Genomic DNA, 17,767 nt, shown 5'->3' on the forward strand with positions numbered 1-17,767 from the left:
GGGTAGGAGGTCTTCCTAATTTGAAGAAACCTGATGTTGGATTATGTAAGAATTGCTAAATTGGTAAAATGGGAAAGACTAGTTTTAAAAGCAAAAGCTATCGGTCAGAAGATACCTTGGAAATTGCACATACTGATTTATGTGGACCCATTGGAATAGAAACTTAGAGTGGAGAAAAATTTTTCATTCTTTTTGTTGATGATTATTCTAGAATGATGACTATTATGTATCTAAAGGAAAAATTAGAAGCATTTGAGAAATTCAAATAGTATCTAGCTAGAGTAGAAAAAGAAAATGGACAAACATTAAAATGACTAAGATTAGATAGAGGTGGTTAGATAGAGGTGGTGAATTCATCTCAAATGAATTCAACAAATTTTGCATTGAACGAGAGGAATAAAAAGACAAGTATCAACCCCTAGTACTCCTAAGTAGAATGGAATAGTTGAAAGAAGAAACATATCCATCATGGATTGTACAAGGACACTAATGATTGAGAAGAATATTGCTATCAAATACTAAAAGGAAGCTATCAGCATTGTAGTTCATACTTTGAGCCAAGTTTAGTTGAAGAAGGACTCAAAAAAAAATCCCTATGAACTATGGTATGGCTACAAACCCAATGTAAGTTAATTAAAAGTATTTGGCAACAAATGTTATATATTGAATCAATCTAGAAAAGACAAGTTTGATGTAAAGTGTGATCAAAGTATATTTCTAAGTTATTCTTGTAGAAGTAAAGCATACAAATGTCTGAATTTGTCCACTCACAAAAATCAAACAAAGTGCACATGTGAGAATTGATGAGTTTGCAGAAAAGACTGAAAAAGAAAGCAAAAAGGAACCAAAAAATTATAGAATATTTTTCTACTACGAACCTAATACATTTCCAAACACATTTGACAAAATGGAGACTTCATCTCTCAAGCTCTCCAAATCTCCATCAATTACCAAGTTACAAGAAGTGTAAAGTAAGTCACGAGGACCAGATTCACATTTAGAGGCTATCAAGTTAGTGCATACTGAGTCTGAAGAACCTGAACCATAGATAGAAGGACCCAAGCTTGAAGTTTAGATTCAAAATGAAGATAGCTCAATTCATTCAAAAGTCAAAAAACCTATATTTGTTAAATATGTCAGAAGGCATCATGCACCTAATCAAATCATTTGAGAGAAATTAGATGGAACAATAACAAGAAGAAAACTAAAAGATACATCTTTACTTGTTGAATTTGAACCTAGAAGTGTTAAAGATGCATTGGAAAATGAAAGTTTGATTAAGGCTATGAATGAAAAAATAGAACAGATAGAAAAGAATAAAATTTGGACTCTTGTACCTAGGCCCAAAGATTAAAATGTGATTAGTAATAAATGGGTATTCTAAAATAATTTGAATGAAGATCAAAAAGTGTCAAGAAATAAAGCAAGGTTGGTATGTAAAGGCTATTCTCAAGAAGAAGGTATTGATTACAATGAAAATTTTGCCCCTGTTGGAAGATTAGAAGGTGTTAGGACTTTACTAGCTTATGAAGCTCACAAAGGATTCAATGTATATAAGATGGTTGTTAAATCAACATTCTTGAATGGAATGCTTGATGAGGAAGTCTACATTGAACAGTTAGAAGGTTTTGTTGATCTATACAAAAGGGACATGGTGTGCAAATTGCACAAAGACCTATATGGTCTAAAACAAGCTCCTAGAGCCTAGTATGAAAGGCTACAAAACTATTTGATACAGATTAGTTTTCAAATAACAAATGATAACAATAGCCTATATATCAAGGAAGGACTAGATAAGAAGATTGTGTTGGCAAAAATATTTTTTGATGATACTCTATTCATAGAAAATTATGACTTATGAAAAGCATCTTCAAAATAAATGAAGAAATAATTTGAAATGTCCATGTTTCGTGAAATAAAATTCTTTGTTGAATTGCAGATATAGAAAAACAAAAATGGCATCTATATCACTCAATCTAAGTACATCAAAGAGATACTCAAGAAGTTTGGAATTGAAGATTCAAAACTAGTTGTAACCCCCATGTGTACTGGACTTAATCTTACAAAATATGATGACTCCAAAGAAGTAGATCAGACCTTATATAGATCAATGATTGGGAAATTACAGTATGTAGTACATACAAGGCTTAATATTTCCTTAGTAGTTGGGATAGTGGCAAGATTCTCAGCTAAACCTAGAGAAAACCACATGATGACAATAAAAATAATCTTGAGATATCTGAAAGGTACTACAGACTATGGCATATGGTACAAACTTGAAAGAAACCTTGACTTAAAAGTATTTACTGATGTTGATTGGGTAGGAAATCTTGATGACAGAAAGAGCACCAATGGTGGAGAATTCTTTCTTGGTAAAAGGCTGGTATCTTGGACAAGCAAGAAGCAAAACTGCACATCTCAATCCATAATAGAGGTAGAATATGTAGCAGCAATAGTGAATTGCTCTAACATTTTTTGGTTCAAATAGTTTTTGGAAGGAATGAAGGTTGAAATCAAAGACCCAATAGTGATGTATTGTGATAACACTAGTGCAATCAACATATCAAAGAATCCAGTCATGCCTTCCAAAACAAAACACATTGCTCTAAAATATTGTTTTGTAAGAGAAATAGTACAAGAAAAAGAAATCAAATTGGAATATGTGCATATAAAAGAACAAATTGTAGATATATTCACCGAGCCACTACCTAATGATGCATTTTTGTATCTAAGAGGTAAGCTAGGGGTCATTCCCTTATCTGAAGCTCACTAAATAAAGTTTGGTGATGTATCAATAGGAACTATGTTGAAGATCAATCAATTTATGATGTATTGTCAAGGACATATTGCAAATGAATCTGTACTCAAGGTACATTGGCACTAATTAGAATTGTCTTTGGCATGTGTTGTCAAAGGGGGAGAAGTTTACTATCATATTATTTTTCTTTCTAAAATTTTGTAGGAGAAATCAAGAAGTTCATTCATAGAGGGAGAGCACTATAGGAGAAATTTTCTATGTAAAATCAAAGAGGGGGAAATTTTTTGATAGAGGGTGTCTTGTTCTCAAAATTTCATTGTGCTATGACATGTTGTGTTGCCATCAATTCCAAAGAGGGAGATAGTTGGATACAATTGATTAATTGTATGTTGTTTTTGATGTTACACAAATGTCATATCAATTGATAGTCACTAAATATCGAGCTTAGTTGGTTAGTAAAGAGAGTTTTCCTAGTCTACCAAGGGTTCTTGAGTTTACTCTATGCAAAAAGTAGTATCTACTAAGCTTACTCAAGTGTCGAAGGAAGTTATGTAGAAAAGAGAATTAATCGAGCTCACTCAATTAATGAATGGAAAATTGAACAAAATTAGTATTAATCAAGTTCACTTAGTTGCCAAAGGGACTTTTTTAAATTTGTAGTGTTAACAAAGCTTCTGTTGGTTAACACAAGAAATCACTTTAGAATCAGTTTCTACTGAGCTAGGTTGGTTACCAAAGGGTTTTATTATTTTGGCATCTAAAGCCTAATTATTTGATGTATTGATTCTAGCCAACTGAGGTGCTAAATATTGGTTATTGTAATTTATATTCAAGTCAACTTGAAAATCTAGAATGTATAAGTAAAAGGTCAAGTTGTGATTTCAAAGTGTGATATGCAAGTTGAATATGTTGAAAGAGATAAGAAGAGGAAGTGAACTTGAAGGATAAGAAGGTATCCTTATGGAGTAGAAAAGTGTTATTTGATCAGGAAGGATCAAGTATGAACTAGAATGAGATCTATAATCATCAATTTAGTTGCATCACAATCAAGTCATTTCACTATTATTCTCTAACCATTGTAGTAGTGATCTAAAATCTCTTAATAGAGTTGGTTTAACAACCATGTGTAAATCCTCTAACAAGGTGGAAATTCCATTGAATTTTTTCAAAACCTTTTAAAAGGTCTCTCCTAATAGGGTGATTAAATTATTTAATAGGGTCACACCTAATAGTGTGTTTTGTAACCTTTAACTGGGTTGGCTCCTAATAGGACTCACTTCAGAAGAGTGAAAAATATTAACTAGTTACATTGGTAGTTTTTCCCAAATAGGGTTTCCATGTTAAATCCTAACATCTCATGTGCTGATGTTATTTCTTTCATGGTTGTAAGTAATTACTAATAACATCTTAAGATATACTAAAGTAATTCACACTCTACATTTACCAAGTTACAACAATTTCTATATGTTTATCGAGTATCAATAGTAATTAGTTTTAGCAGTATGAATTTTATTTGACATTCAAGGGATATAGGATTTATTTTAGTAGTAACTAATTCACCCCTCCCCTCTCAGTTAATTCTTTTATATTTCCAGCAATTCAAACATCAATGTTCTAAAATAATTTCTTTTCTTTAGTAATTAGATACAAGCTAGTATAAAACATGCATTTAATAGTCATTTCCAATTGGAAAAGTATGAGACCATATATAACTTAGCTAAAATGAATTTATCTAGATCATATGTTGAAAAAATAATATTTTTTAGATAGAAATACCCAGATTCAGTTGTTCTGATATGTCAACTTGAAAGGTGACATGGCTTTGTACTTTTACCCTAGGTACTTTTAACTATGGATCAAGGGTTAACTTTGTACTAGCTATATTTTTAGATGTGACTTATGTAATGCAAGTTTAAGGGAGAAAATTTAATCTATGTGAGATTATCAGACTGCAATTGTTTAATAACATTGCCAAAGTGAAGAAATCAAAGAGTGCAATTTTTAGATTTGAGTCCCTACTGACTCATTTATTTTTCTATGATACAAGGAAGTTTCCTAGAAAAATCAATTGTGATAGCAATGAGTGTGCAATGAAGTTGTTGACTCAATGCTACATATCTAAGTTAGACAATATAAGGGATTATGACATTGACAAAATAATGAAAGGTTTCTTGTCAAAAATAAAATAGAGGTATAGAATACCTCCCTCAATGGTAGAAAACTAAAAGGAAGATATATGATTCATGGAGGAAATAGACATCATTTGTATGTAAGTTATGGTGCCAAGGGTTAAGTTCATTGAACACATGGGATATGAGATGAGCACAAAGATCATAGAAGGGCATGGGTAGATCATACTCTAATCAAATAAGGACATCAAGTGCCCTAGATAGGGAATCTATGAGGAGAAAATGAGATTAGTTTAGTCAGAACTACACAACAAGGAAAACAGTAAGAGAGTGGAAAAGGTGATAGATCTCATCCTAAAGGAATCAAGAATAACCAGAGAATAATTTAATGAAGTTAAAGGCATTGCGTTGGAAATGAAAGTAAGTGGACAATTTGAAGTGATAGTAACAACTCCTATTACTATTATAGGACCTTTAGAATGTGTGACTATAGCACAACCATGTGCACTGACCCCTATTCCACCATATGCAGTACTTGCACAAGTGAAACCTAGTAGAAAAAGAGGTGAATAACCTAAAAAGCAATCAGAGTAGAAAAATTTAGTGAGATTGGTAAAGGTTAAGAAAGAACCTACACCATCACCAAAGAAAAGGGTCAAGTAGATCACCAATGGACTAGAAAAGAGAAGGAAAATGATGTAAGCAAGTGAATCTAAAAGTTACGTGGATGAAGTTGGAGATAGACTAGTAGTGCAAAATGAATAGGAAGGAAAAATTGCAAATAGAAAGAGAGCATGGAAATGAAAGGTAGAGAAACCAAACATGAAAATAATTAATGATCACAATTTTTATAGTTAAACAATTTTAAAAATCTTTATAGCAATATTGATAGAAGAAAATTAGAAAATGCCATTCGATGAAACATGATTTTGATAAAAAAGAATTTTGAGAATATTTAGAATAAGATAACTGAAGACCTATATAATAGGCTAATAAACTGTAAGAAGAGAGTATTAGAAGAAGGTTTGAATTTAAGGATCACAATAATAAATAAACTATGTGAAGTTGACTCTAAGGAGGACTCAAATAGAATTTTGAAGGGTATTGAGCCCTTTCTAAGGAACAAAAGAATATAAATTCTTTTGATGGGAGGTAATTAGAAGGACATGAGGAAGGAGAAAGAGGAGGAAATTATACAATTCATGACCTCAATGCCTAAGGTAAGTGTGCAGTCAAAGCCTGATAGCCCAATGTATGTGGAAGCATACACACCATCCAATGATGAGGTAGAAGAAGAGAAACAAGAAGCACTCTCACCACCACATATTGTTATGGGTACTAAATCCATTCAAGTGGACAGTACACACATTACTATAGATGCAAAGGAGAATCCATTTGTAGGATATAGATAAAATATTGTTGGAAATCTCATCAATATAATAGCATACTCTAGGTTACATGAAGAAGAAGAGAAGAAGAAAGAAACAAAGAGGATAATAGAGGTAAAGAGGAAAGAAGAAGAGGAAGAAAAGAAAAAGAAAGAAGAAGAGGAAAGGAAGAAAGTTGAAGAAGATCTAAGGAAATAAGAAGAAATATTGGAAGCAAAAAAGAAGAAAGTTGAGGAAGAGAAGAAGAAGGTAGAACTTAAAGTAGTTACACCTATTCCTATAGTAAGTCCAATTGTAGTAGCATCGGCATCAGCTTTAGTGCCATTAGATGATTATGAGGATAAAAAATAATTAATGAGATAGCTAAGAAAGTTATTATAAATTAATAATTTGGTAAAGTTTTTGGAGAAGACTCTTATGAAAGTCTTGAATAGAGTGCAAAAGATAGTTAGAAAAATTGTAGCTAATCTAGACATATAGGTAAAGGCCAAGAAGTTGGTGAAGATCTTTGATGAAGATTTCACAACTCTAGTAGAGGTATCTTTAGTACAAGAAAGGGTGAAGCATTATGCATCATTGTTTGATATAGTATGTAATAATGTGATAAATGAATTGAAAGAACTTAATTGAAACATCAAGAAAATCATATTACACATTGATGAGGGGAAGAAATCGTATGGATAGTATGTGCTATCATACAAATACTTGACTGATTTTGAGAGTCAAATTATGGATAAGATGAGTGAACTTGAATCACTCATTATGAAATTAAAACTCCCACAGACATGCATTGAAGAGTGTGGGACAAAAGTGGAGAAGATCTAAAGTGTAATTGGAGGCTGGGAATTTGACAAGGAAAAGGTAACAAAGAGATTATATAGTCTTAGAAAAAAAATTTCATGTAAGACAAGTACTCTATAGAGGTAGTTGGGAGAATATCTCATAGAAAAGACTTCCTATGACAAGTTTGCATATACTGACTTGAGCATAGTTGAAGTGGAATCTTGTGCACTATGTACACTAGTCAATATTTTTTATTCTATAAAGGAAAATTGGAAGGAAGAAGTAAATTGGCTAAAACTTGTTTATGTAAATTGTTTCTCCAGAATGACAAGTTGATCAACAATAGTTTACCCAATTTTGAGAATAGAATTTTTGACACCATTGCCATTAATGTCTAAGGAGGAGTAATATATATGTAGAAGAAAATCATCATTATTTTATATGTAAGAGGGAGTACACTTATGTATGTATTTATAAATGTAAATGAGTGATAAGGAATGTAATGATACATCAAAACATGAATACAATTACTATGTTTTGAAGGGAATTTTTGTGTAGTTACTTTTATTTGGTTTGTTATGAATGACATCATTTTAGGACCTAGTCAATTTTCTAAAATGTTTCTATCAATGTCAAAGGGGGAGATGATTAGCAATATGGTCAAATAGATGTTTTGATAGTTTTCATTTATGGCAACATGTACTCAACATTTAATTTATGCATTTAGAGATAGAAAATAGTCTAAGTATTAGATAGTTTGCCGAAGCATAGAAAGCATATGTGATGTGTATGGATAACTCATTGAGACTTAGCTTATGCATAGTTGAGGAAAGTTGTATGATAGTATCATGATGATGCGCACTAGTGCATATGTGTGTATAGATAATATGACACGAGTTATGATTGAGATACCTGTATAGGTATTTAATAGAGTAGATCATATCATAGTAGTGAATTGCATTGTATAAATTGGGGAATTATTTTGGTTAAAAAATAAATACTAAGTAATGATGAGCCAACAATGTGGATAAATTAAATAAGTTATTTTAGATTATGCTAAGTACGTGAAAGTAGGAAGGTTGACTAAACAATGAATTATGAATATAAGAGGTATAATTAAAGATTTTATCTTGCAAGGATAAGTGTGTGACATATGTATGATCTATGTGATATTTGTGATTGATGTGATGTCGATGAGATGATATGAAAACTACATATGATCTATGATCAGAGCAAGTGCAAAATACAATAGACATAAAGTATTGTATCCATATCTATTCTTGTGAAGAACTAAATGGTATAATTGCATGTTAGGGAAGTGGGTTCTTCTTGCGTACATTATATTTGATCTACCAACTCCTAATAGGGTTTACACAACTCTTAATAGGGTCCAGGCTTCTAACAAGGCCTAGTCCTCTGAGAAGGACTCAAGACACTATATGTATTTCAAAAACACTTAACATGGTCAATATCCTTAACAAAATCCTATTGTTTAGTGAATCATCTAGTTGTATCATCCCCACTAGGGTTTTTTCTTGGCTAGGGTTTCTTTAGTTAACAAATAATGGTTTATATGAGTTCTCTATGTGTATGGTGATTTTTAGTGTTTAGCATCATTTATTCATTGTTATATGTATGTTATAAAGTAATTAACAATATTTATTTGTGGGCAAAAGTTTGTAGAATAGTTCACCTCCCCACCCTCCTCTCCCCTTCTTAGTATTATCTATTTCTAACATAGGAAACTTGTGAAACTTATATTTCTAGAGTTATTTATGGATGTGGAAATAATGAAAAACACTAATAAAGTTAGAGAATCCTATGACTAAATATTTCCATAGGCATGACAAAATTATTATATGGGCACTTGACCATTCTTCATTTATTGATGCTTAAGGGCTTTAGGGCCAAATGAGTGTGTTGATCGACATTGATGACTTCTAGAAGAGATTTAAAATGAATAAAATTTTCTATACCATTAAGGTGATGATCCAACATATACCTTTTAACCACAAATCAAAGAAAAATATTTTGAAGAAAGTGAATAAGATACTCCCTATGGACAAATTCAAAAAGTACTTTCAAAAAATGCTTCATATTATAGATAAAGCATTAGGAAGTGATGGATCTAAGGTGGTGTATTAATTGATCTGCATTATGGCCCTCAATGTACAAGACCCCTTTCATAACATGTAGTATGATTATGTAGGGTATATTATTGAAAAGGTGCAAGAATAGATTAAAGTAGCATAGAGAGGAGAATTGGGGAACATTAAGTTCCACCATTATTCACTATTAATGCATTTGATACTATAGTGTAATAATGTTGGATACCTCAACCAAAATCTTATTTAGCAAACATTGGGTGAGAATGTAGATCTTATAGTATAGCTATGGACATGGGTATGGAATAAAAATAATGATGCAATGCATGTTAGGAGAATCCCCAAAGGATATGTCCATACCCCCAACAAATAACCACATAGTAGAAACACAACAATAAACAAACAATAATGCAAGATCTAATGCCAAATCACAACTCTTTATTCATAGATATAACTGATTACATGCAATATGTCTAGCTATAAGGCCTTCTGGGTTAGGGCCAAATACAAATAATAATTACAAAATTCATTTTGCAAGATCCAACAAGATCCACTTACAAACTCGATTCCAACTAGTCTAGATCCACAATGAGATAAGAAGACCAAGAAAATCCACACTTGTAACCTCAGGTCCACCAAGCAATCTTCTAATTCCTAAGTTGTGGCCTTAGCTCTTCAAAATTTTCATCTATACTTCATCCCCTTCTCCAAGCTAGAATCAATAACTGTGCCTAAAGACTCCACAAAACACCTTACTTATACCCAACTAAGCCATAAGTCAGCCCAACTCATTACAAACTAAATTAGATCCCTTACATTAAATATAGGTCAAGCCACAAGTTAGATACAACACTAAATTCAATAACCATACATAAAATTAAATGCCAAAAGTTGGCTCACAAAAAAATTGGCACAAACAGAAACAAAACCAAGACTGGCACTTGGCACATACAAGAACCCTTAACATCCATTAGAAAAATTAGCACCAATAGATTCACTCAACACATGAAGGAACACTTGGTTAATATAAGATTGCTACAGTAACCTTGCATCCACTAGGAGCTACAGTGACTTGGCATCCACTAACTAGCTAGGCAACAATAGAAAATTGGAAACCACGGGCACTTGGATCAAACATGTAGGATTGCAAGAAAGCCTAGGATGCTCCTACATAAAATTACAATTAATTTGATTATTTATATTCCTTTAATAAATTCAGTTCTATAATAATGAGAATGTTAAACCACTAGTTGGTTAGAGCCTCTAAAGTTTTGAAGAGGTTGATGAGGTCAACCCTCTTTCTAGATGACATAAGACTTGATCATAATTGGGATGATGTGTTCTTATTCCAAGAATTTTCAGTCTTGAGAGTTTATGCATGTCCCCAACCTCCCCATGTACTCCTAAATTTTATATTTCCTATGGTAGCCATTTTAAAACTTTTGTGCCAATTAATCTTGATGAATAGGGAGTAACTAGGCCCTAAATTTCATAAAGGAACCTTCTTGTGTAGATGTTTTAGGATAGAGGATTTTTCAATTGGAAAGGAGTCTCTTCATTAGATTCATAAGTATTTGAGACATTATAATTTATCCTCTACCCCTTATAGAATTTATGATCCTATGGGTTTTGTCAACCATACTCTAAAAGAGATTAGAAACTACATATTTATGAATAACAAGGAGTTTCCATAGGAAGATTAAATTAAAAACATTGTAGTAGAAGGGGAAGATGATGAAAGATTGAGAAAATATGAAGATATATTAAGGGTGGAAAGGGAGTTGAAGAGAAAGGACCTAGACTTCAAGGGTTTTTTCCTTAGAAACACCATATCCCACAAGACTCAAGAAGCTATTTGAAAATTATCTCCACATCATGTCAAAAATGCCAAAGGATCCCAAGGGTGAAAAGGGGAGAGTAAATCCTTATTTTTGAGAACCAAATGCTCTCATGGAAGTGATAGATGATAAACCTGACACCTCAACATGGTTGACAAAGGGACACAAAAGACAATGGGTTATCCACATGCCTGACTAAGGGAGATGACTTTATATTTAATATAAAAAAAAGGCCAATATTTTTCTAATATGAGGCTGAATTACCTTGAAGATAGAGTGGTAGTAGTAAAAAGTTCTCATACTAAGTTGTAATTAACAACTACTATGTTGGATGATAGAATTATCGAACCTAAAAATTTGATTGAAGATGATGAGTTCATAAAATCTATAGAATTTAAAAGGTTCTTATACAAGTTCAAAACAAATTAGTTGACACTCAATCTTAGGCTAGAGGAATCAAAGTAAAAACAAAGGGAACTTATTGAAAAGCTATTGGTTTATGACCCCGAAAGTTAGAAAATGATCCTTATTGAGGCTAGAAACATTGTACACAGAAGTGGAATGCTTCTAGTACCTCATGAGGATCTAGAAAAGGGTTTTGTGCTAGATTAGACTATGAGGTAGGAAAATTCAATATCATATGAAGCATTTGATGCTAAAGGGTTGTAGAGTAGAACAAGATTCAACATAGATTCAAAAACCTTGGCTGTATGGAGCATGTCACTAGAAATGAACAAACCAAAATTAATGGATGTGCAAAATAAAATGCATGGGACTATTATAGTGTAGACATTGGAAAATACCACAGGTAAAGAGATTTCAAGTTCTCTTAAACATTTATCATTTATGAATGAGGCCAAAATTAATCAGATTGAGTCAAGATTTTCTCCAACTTTTAGAGATTACATTGATGCAAGAGAGCTCTATGAGGAAGAGCTTAAAAAAAAATATGTATATGAGAAATGAATAAAATAGATGGAGGTAAGAACTTGGGAATTGGAAAGACTAATTGCATTATTAAGGTAGCAACTCAAAGTTGTGGAGGAGAACAAAGCTGAAGTGAGAATTGAAGAGAAAAAAAAGGCCCTTAAAGAAGCAAAAACTTAAATACAAAGGGGAATGAATGAAATTCCCAAGCCCCAAGTTGTCATAATGCAATTTAAAATCCCTCAAAAAATTAATCAATTAAAGATAACTATGTTGAAAGGTATGGTGAATCATATGATAAGTATCTTAATGAAAATCTCTTAGCAAGCACATAGTATTTTTATTTCATTACAAAATGCCAAGAACATTTGTGATGAAGCACTAGCATGGCTATCACCATTTTCAACCAATGGAGATCATATGCACAATTATTTGAGAGATTGATTGTTTTAATGGCTAAGAAGTTAGGTTTTTTGGACAAAATATTGATAGTGAGAGAGGATCTAGAGGTTGTGAAAGAGTTAGTTATGGTTTTCACTAGAAAATTAAAAACTATTCAAAGTGAAGTAAAAAAAATGATTGAAGAAATTGATTATTTTGTCCCATCAATTTAATATAGCAATAATAAGTTAAAGGATTAGTAGGAGTAGTCAAATTCATTTAATCAGATTCCAACATTGGAAAGGGTGCCAACTATTTTTTGATGGAGATGTTGATGAGGTGGATTTTAATGAGTTAATTGGTTCTCTTTTTAGGGTCAAAATTGATATGAACAAATTTGTAATTAAATCAAAATCTATCAAAGACACCAGATGGAAGAAACAAGTTAATAATTTAGAAATAGTTCAAGGCACTGAATGGCCTAGAAAAAGAGAGACCTACATGTAAGAAGTAGTTCAAGAGATTAAATCCTTTCTCATAGGAGATAGTTTAATTACAGCTTGTAGATGTAGAATAGAGAAAATAAATGGAGGAAAAAGACCATAACATGTTATCTTACCTTTTGATTGTGTCATGGATACACCTGTGGAACAAATCAAGATTGTACTTGAACATCTTAGGCTAGGTGTTAGATTTTTTTATTTTTCTTTACTTTCTTTGTTTAAAGTGTGGGAAATTTGTTATAAGCATAATATTTTTCTTTCTCTATAAACTACTTGAAGATTCATGTGTTGACATGTGTCCTGCCATCTAATTTTTTTTGCAAACCTTATTCTATAAAATGATTTCCAAGATGTGGAGTGAGGGTCCAAATTTTGAGTCATTTTAATGACAATCATTTTGAGTTGGCCAATAGTTCATGCTTGGTATTATGATGTTCTAGCTTGTGTTCTTAGAATTTTAGAAATTAAATGAAAGACTCATCTTTTTTCTTTGTTATATTTAAATTGGTATATTAAAGATATGTATCATTATCAAGAAGATTAATGTACAAAGAGAAATTGCAGGATATCTATGAATTCTAAATTTTATCTCCATTGTTTGTGTCTCTGACTTTGAGAATAAATAAACAAAGTTCATTGATATGAATTATATATTTCTTCATTATATCTTTTAATTCAAGAAGTTAAGTAAAATCTTATGTAAAGAGATAGGGTTGTTGATGTGTGGAAGGGTTATTGTAAGTGTGGAATTTAGAGTCTAATAGTTGATACATTTAGTTGCAAGTCAATTAAATAGACCTAATTCATTGGCATGACTCTATTTTAAAAATGGATGAAGGCACTAGTTAAGATTTAAGAATCAAGAAAGACAGTCATAATTTTCATTAATTTATTCATTTTTTATCAAATTCATTTTATGATGTTATGGAGATGAAGTTCAATGTTGGTCATCACTTATTGCAAGAGTTTAGCAAGTTTTAGTTGGCTACTATAAACATGTTGTCAATTGAAATTTAAAGAATTTTTAGAGACCAAATCCTTTATAAGAGATTTGTAGTGTCATAACTTTTAAAAAAATTAGATCCCTAGGTCAACCGTCCTTGGATAGTAGAACCTAAAGTGAAGAAGGCATTATTACCCTATTAGCTACTCTAGATTCAAATAGCATGTGCCAGTCATGGGAAGTGGCTAAACCCTAGGTATCATGTTATTTGTTGACTTTTAGTACTATTCAATCAAAACTCCAACATGGTGCATTTGCATACCATAATTTTAAAGGTGTAGTATTTGTACATTTCTTGAATTGCAATTTCATCAGAGTATAAAAAGTTTAAAAAATCTATCTTTTGATTCATTTTTCTTTGTAGAATATGTTGAAGTCATTGGAAATTAATTCACTCCCACTCTTAGATCTCAAGTACTTCAAACTCTTCATTGTCTCTTTTTCAACCCTTGCCAAATACCACTTAAATAATTGAAAAGCATTAGAGTTTTCTTTAAAAAATATCATAGTTGTCATTCTACAATAGTCATCAACAAAGAGAATAAAATATTTATCTTCACAATAGCTTTGACTACCAATAGGTCCACATAAGTCAGTATGAACGAATTTGAAAATTTCATCAAATGAATATTTTTTTCTCTTGAAGCTAAAATTTTTCATTTTTCCCCATTGACATTGTTTACATAAAGCATTGTCAGGTTTCTTCAATTTTTGAAAACCTCTTACTTTTATTTTTTTACTAATGCTAACAAAATTAGCAAAAATTACATGACATAACCTATTGTGCCAGAACCAAATATCTTCATGTTGTGCAACATACATTTTTTATTAGATAAGTCTAGATAGAACAAGTTACCTCTTGTTTGATCACCACTTCCAATCAATTTACCATTAGCATCAAATATTTGGCTTTATGATATGATATCCAACTCTATAACTAGATTTGTTTGACTTTGAAACACTCAACATATTATAGTTAACTCCTAAACCCAATAAACATTCAAACATTTGACCTTATTGGTTATTTTAATTAATCCTTTACCTTTCATAAGACATGGAACATCATTACCAAGTTTGACAAAGACACCCTTGTATGGTCCAATATCCTCAAATTTACTTATATCACAAATCATGTGATTGGCGAAACCACTATCAATTATCCATCCATCACTTTTATTGACATAAGTGATTAAATATATTTTCTCATCTTCATCAGAATTGTTTTTTCATATGAATATAGATTACCTCTTCATCATTACTCTCAAATTTAGTATCAATTTCTTCTTTAGCAATATAATAAGTTTTTTTACCTTTGTCTTTATATTCCTTGTTCTTATTCAAGTCTCAATCATATCTTATTCCTTTATACTTGATTTCCTTCCTTGCATCCTTGTCCTCACTATTAGGACACCTAGCAGCAATATGACCAACTTTATTGCATGAAAAATAGATTATGGGAAGTTTACCTTTGTATTTGTATTTGAATCTTCTAAATATCCTAGCTATTAGTGCTTCAATTTTATCAAGTAGACAATAAAAAGTATCATTATCACTTTTCTTAAGTTTTCCTTTACCTTTCTTACTAAGAACTAGTTGTGATTTTTTTTACAAAAAATGAAAAGTAGAAAGAGTGTAGTTATCAAAATTAGACATCTCAAAAGAAATAAGCCTACTAATTACACCTTCCAGAGTTGGGTCATTGCCTAGTGTACATCACCATTCTTGTATTGCAAAAACCCTAATAGAATCTAGGTAAGAAGTAGAGCTCTTAAGAGCTTACTAATTATTGTTTCATCCTCAATATTTCTATTTTATCCTCTAATAACACTGACAACCTCTCTTATTCTTGTATAATACTAAACAATGCTCTCATCTTCTATCATTCTCATTTTATCAAACTTACCTCTTAGGGTTTCTGATTTGGTTGCTAAGATATTATCATCTCTTCCATAGATGGTCATCAATGAATCCCATATTTCCTTTGAATTCTTGCACTCTTTTATGTTTTCAAACTCAACATATCTTAGGGTTGAAGCAATCTCCAACATTGATTGATTGTGTTCTTTCTTTTCTTTAAGTTGTTGTCAATTCAAAGGGACTCTTTTTATTTTCACATATCTATTGTCAGGAAAATCCAATGCAATATCACCAATACTACCTATATTTAGTCTCACCAATATGTTCCATGTAGGAAAATTCTCCTTGTTCAAATTTGTTGCTTTCTTTTGTATACCATGATATTTAGCTTTGAGTACATTTAAACTTCTTTGTACAAGCATCAATGATCTAATACCAATTGTTAGAATAATTAGAACAATCGAGAGGGAGAGTGAGTCTTCTATCCAAGTTCTAGATGCACAAATTGAACAAGCAAACATGAAAACAACTTTATATCTCATCATTCCATTGCTCTGTCTCTATTGTAAACAATTAGCAACATCAAGTAGCTATCCATTGTTTTAAATAACATAGTTGTAGAATGTACAAACATTAATTAGTAAAACACTATAATAACATCCATACAAGTTTAACACTATGATTTAATGTGGAAACCCAATTTAGGAAAAATTACTAGCAACATGTCACTAATTTTTACTCTTCTAAAGTTAGCTTTGTTAGGACCTAACCTAATTAAAGGTTACAATACACACTATTAAATGTGATCTTTTTAAATGATTTAATCACCCTATTATTATTGGCCTTATTAGAAGACTTTATAACATTTCCTTACAATGTCACCCTATTAAAGGATTTATTTAGACTTTTAAGTCACTATGATTATTAGGTCAACCTTGATTAAAGAATTTCAAATAATGTTCACAATGATTAGAAAGTAACAACATATTTTGATCTATTAAGTACAACTCAATTTTCATATACACAGGTTTATTCATCTCTCATTTACTGATTCACTTGGCAACCCTTGAAGCAATCACCCTTTACTTCTTCTTAACTCAATTCAGCTTTGTGATTAGATTCATTACTCAATAACATAAGAAGCTACTCAAACTCTCTAGAATAACCTTCACAAAACTATATCTACTTGTACTTCCCTTGTACCTCCTTAAATAGGCAATTTTGATTTTTTTTTCTTAATCAATACCATAGTTGTAACTCCCTACGAAGGGATCCAAAAGAATTAACCTAAAGTTTTACTAAGTTTGCCAAACAATTTTTATTTATTTGTAATCATGAAAGATAAACCATTCACATCAAACACATAGTAACATAAGCAATAACATGTAATCATCTAAAAGCATACATAACAGGTTACATTCCTTAAGCATCCCAAGACATTGAGTCACATTTAAGTTAATTAAAACTAAGTCTAACAACTACCACGTCCACATGAAAGAATAATTAAAAGATCCAATGTCCATATTATAAATTTGTTCCAAATGCCTATTCAAAATGCTTAATCATCCACTGTGGATGTCACAAGGTATGAAAGGCTTAAAAGAATATACATATAATAAACATACATCATCCTCATCAACCATGATACAAGTACAATAAAGTAAATGAAACCATTAATATTCATGATACATCAATCCATCAATAAAGATATAACAACCATGATAAAAGATAACCATCCATCATAAAACACATCTAACTAAGTGCATGGTTCCTCTCAACCATCAATAGCATCATTAGACCATCATAGGCCCTAGACATCCCTCTACATGTAACATCCCAAGTCACCAAAGAGATCATTGGTATTATCATAGTAGGGATGTCACTCCTAAAACATACTACAACATATGCATAAAGAAATCTAACATGCAAAAATTAAGCATAAGATGATCCTACAAATTAGATAACATCATCTATCACATGCTAATCATCAATATAAAGAAACATACCAGTAAATAACATCCATCATAATATCCAAGAATTGAATGAAGATAAATACCAACAAAGAATGATCCAACCATAGTGACTACAGATGGAT

This window comes from Cupressus sempervirens, chromosome 10 (genome assembly GCF_028749045.1).
Source record: "Cupressus sempervirens isolate cs-2001-9-10 chromosome 10, ASM2874904v1, whole genome shotgun sequence".
Taxonomy (NCBI): Eukaryota; Viridiplantae; Streptophyta; class Pinopsida; order Cupressales; family Cupressaceae; genus Cupressus; species Cupressus sempervirens.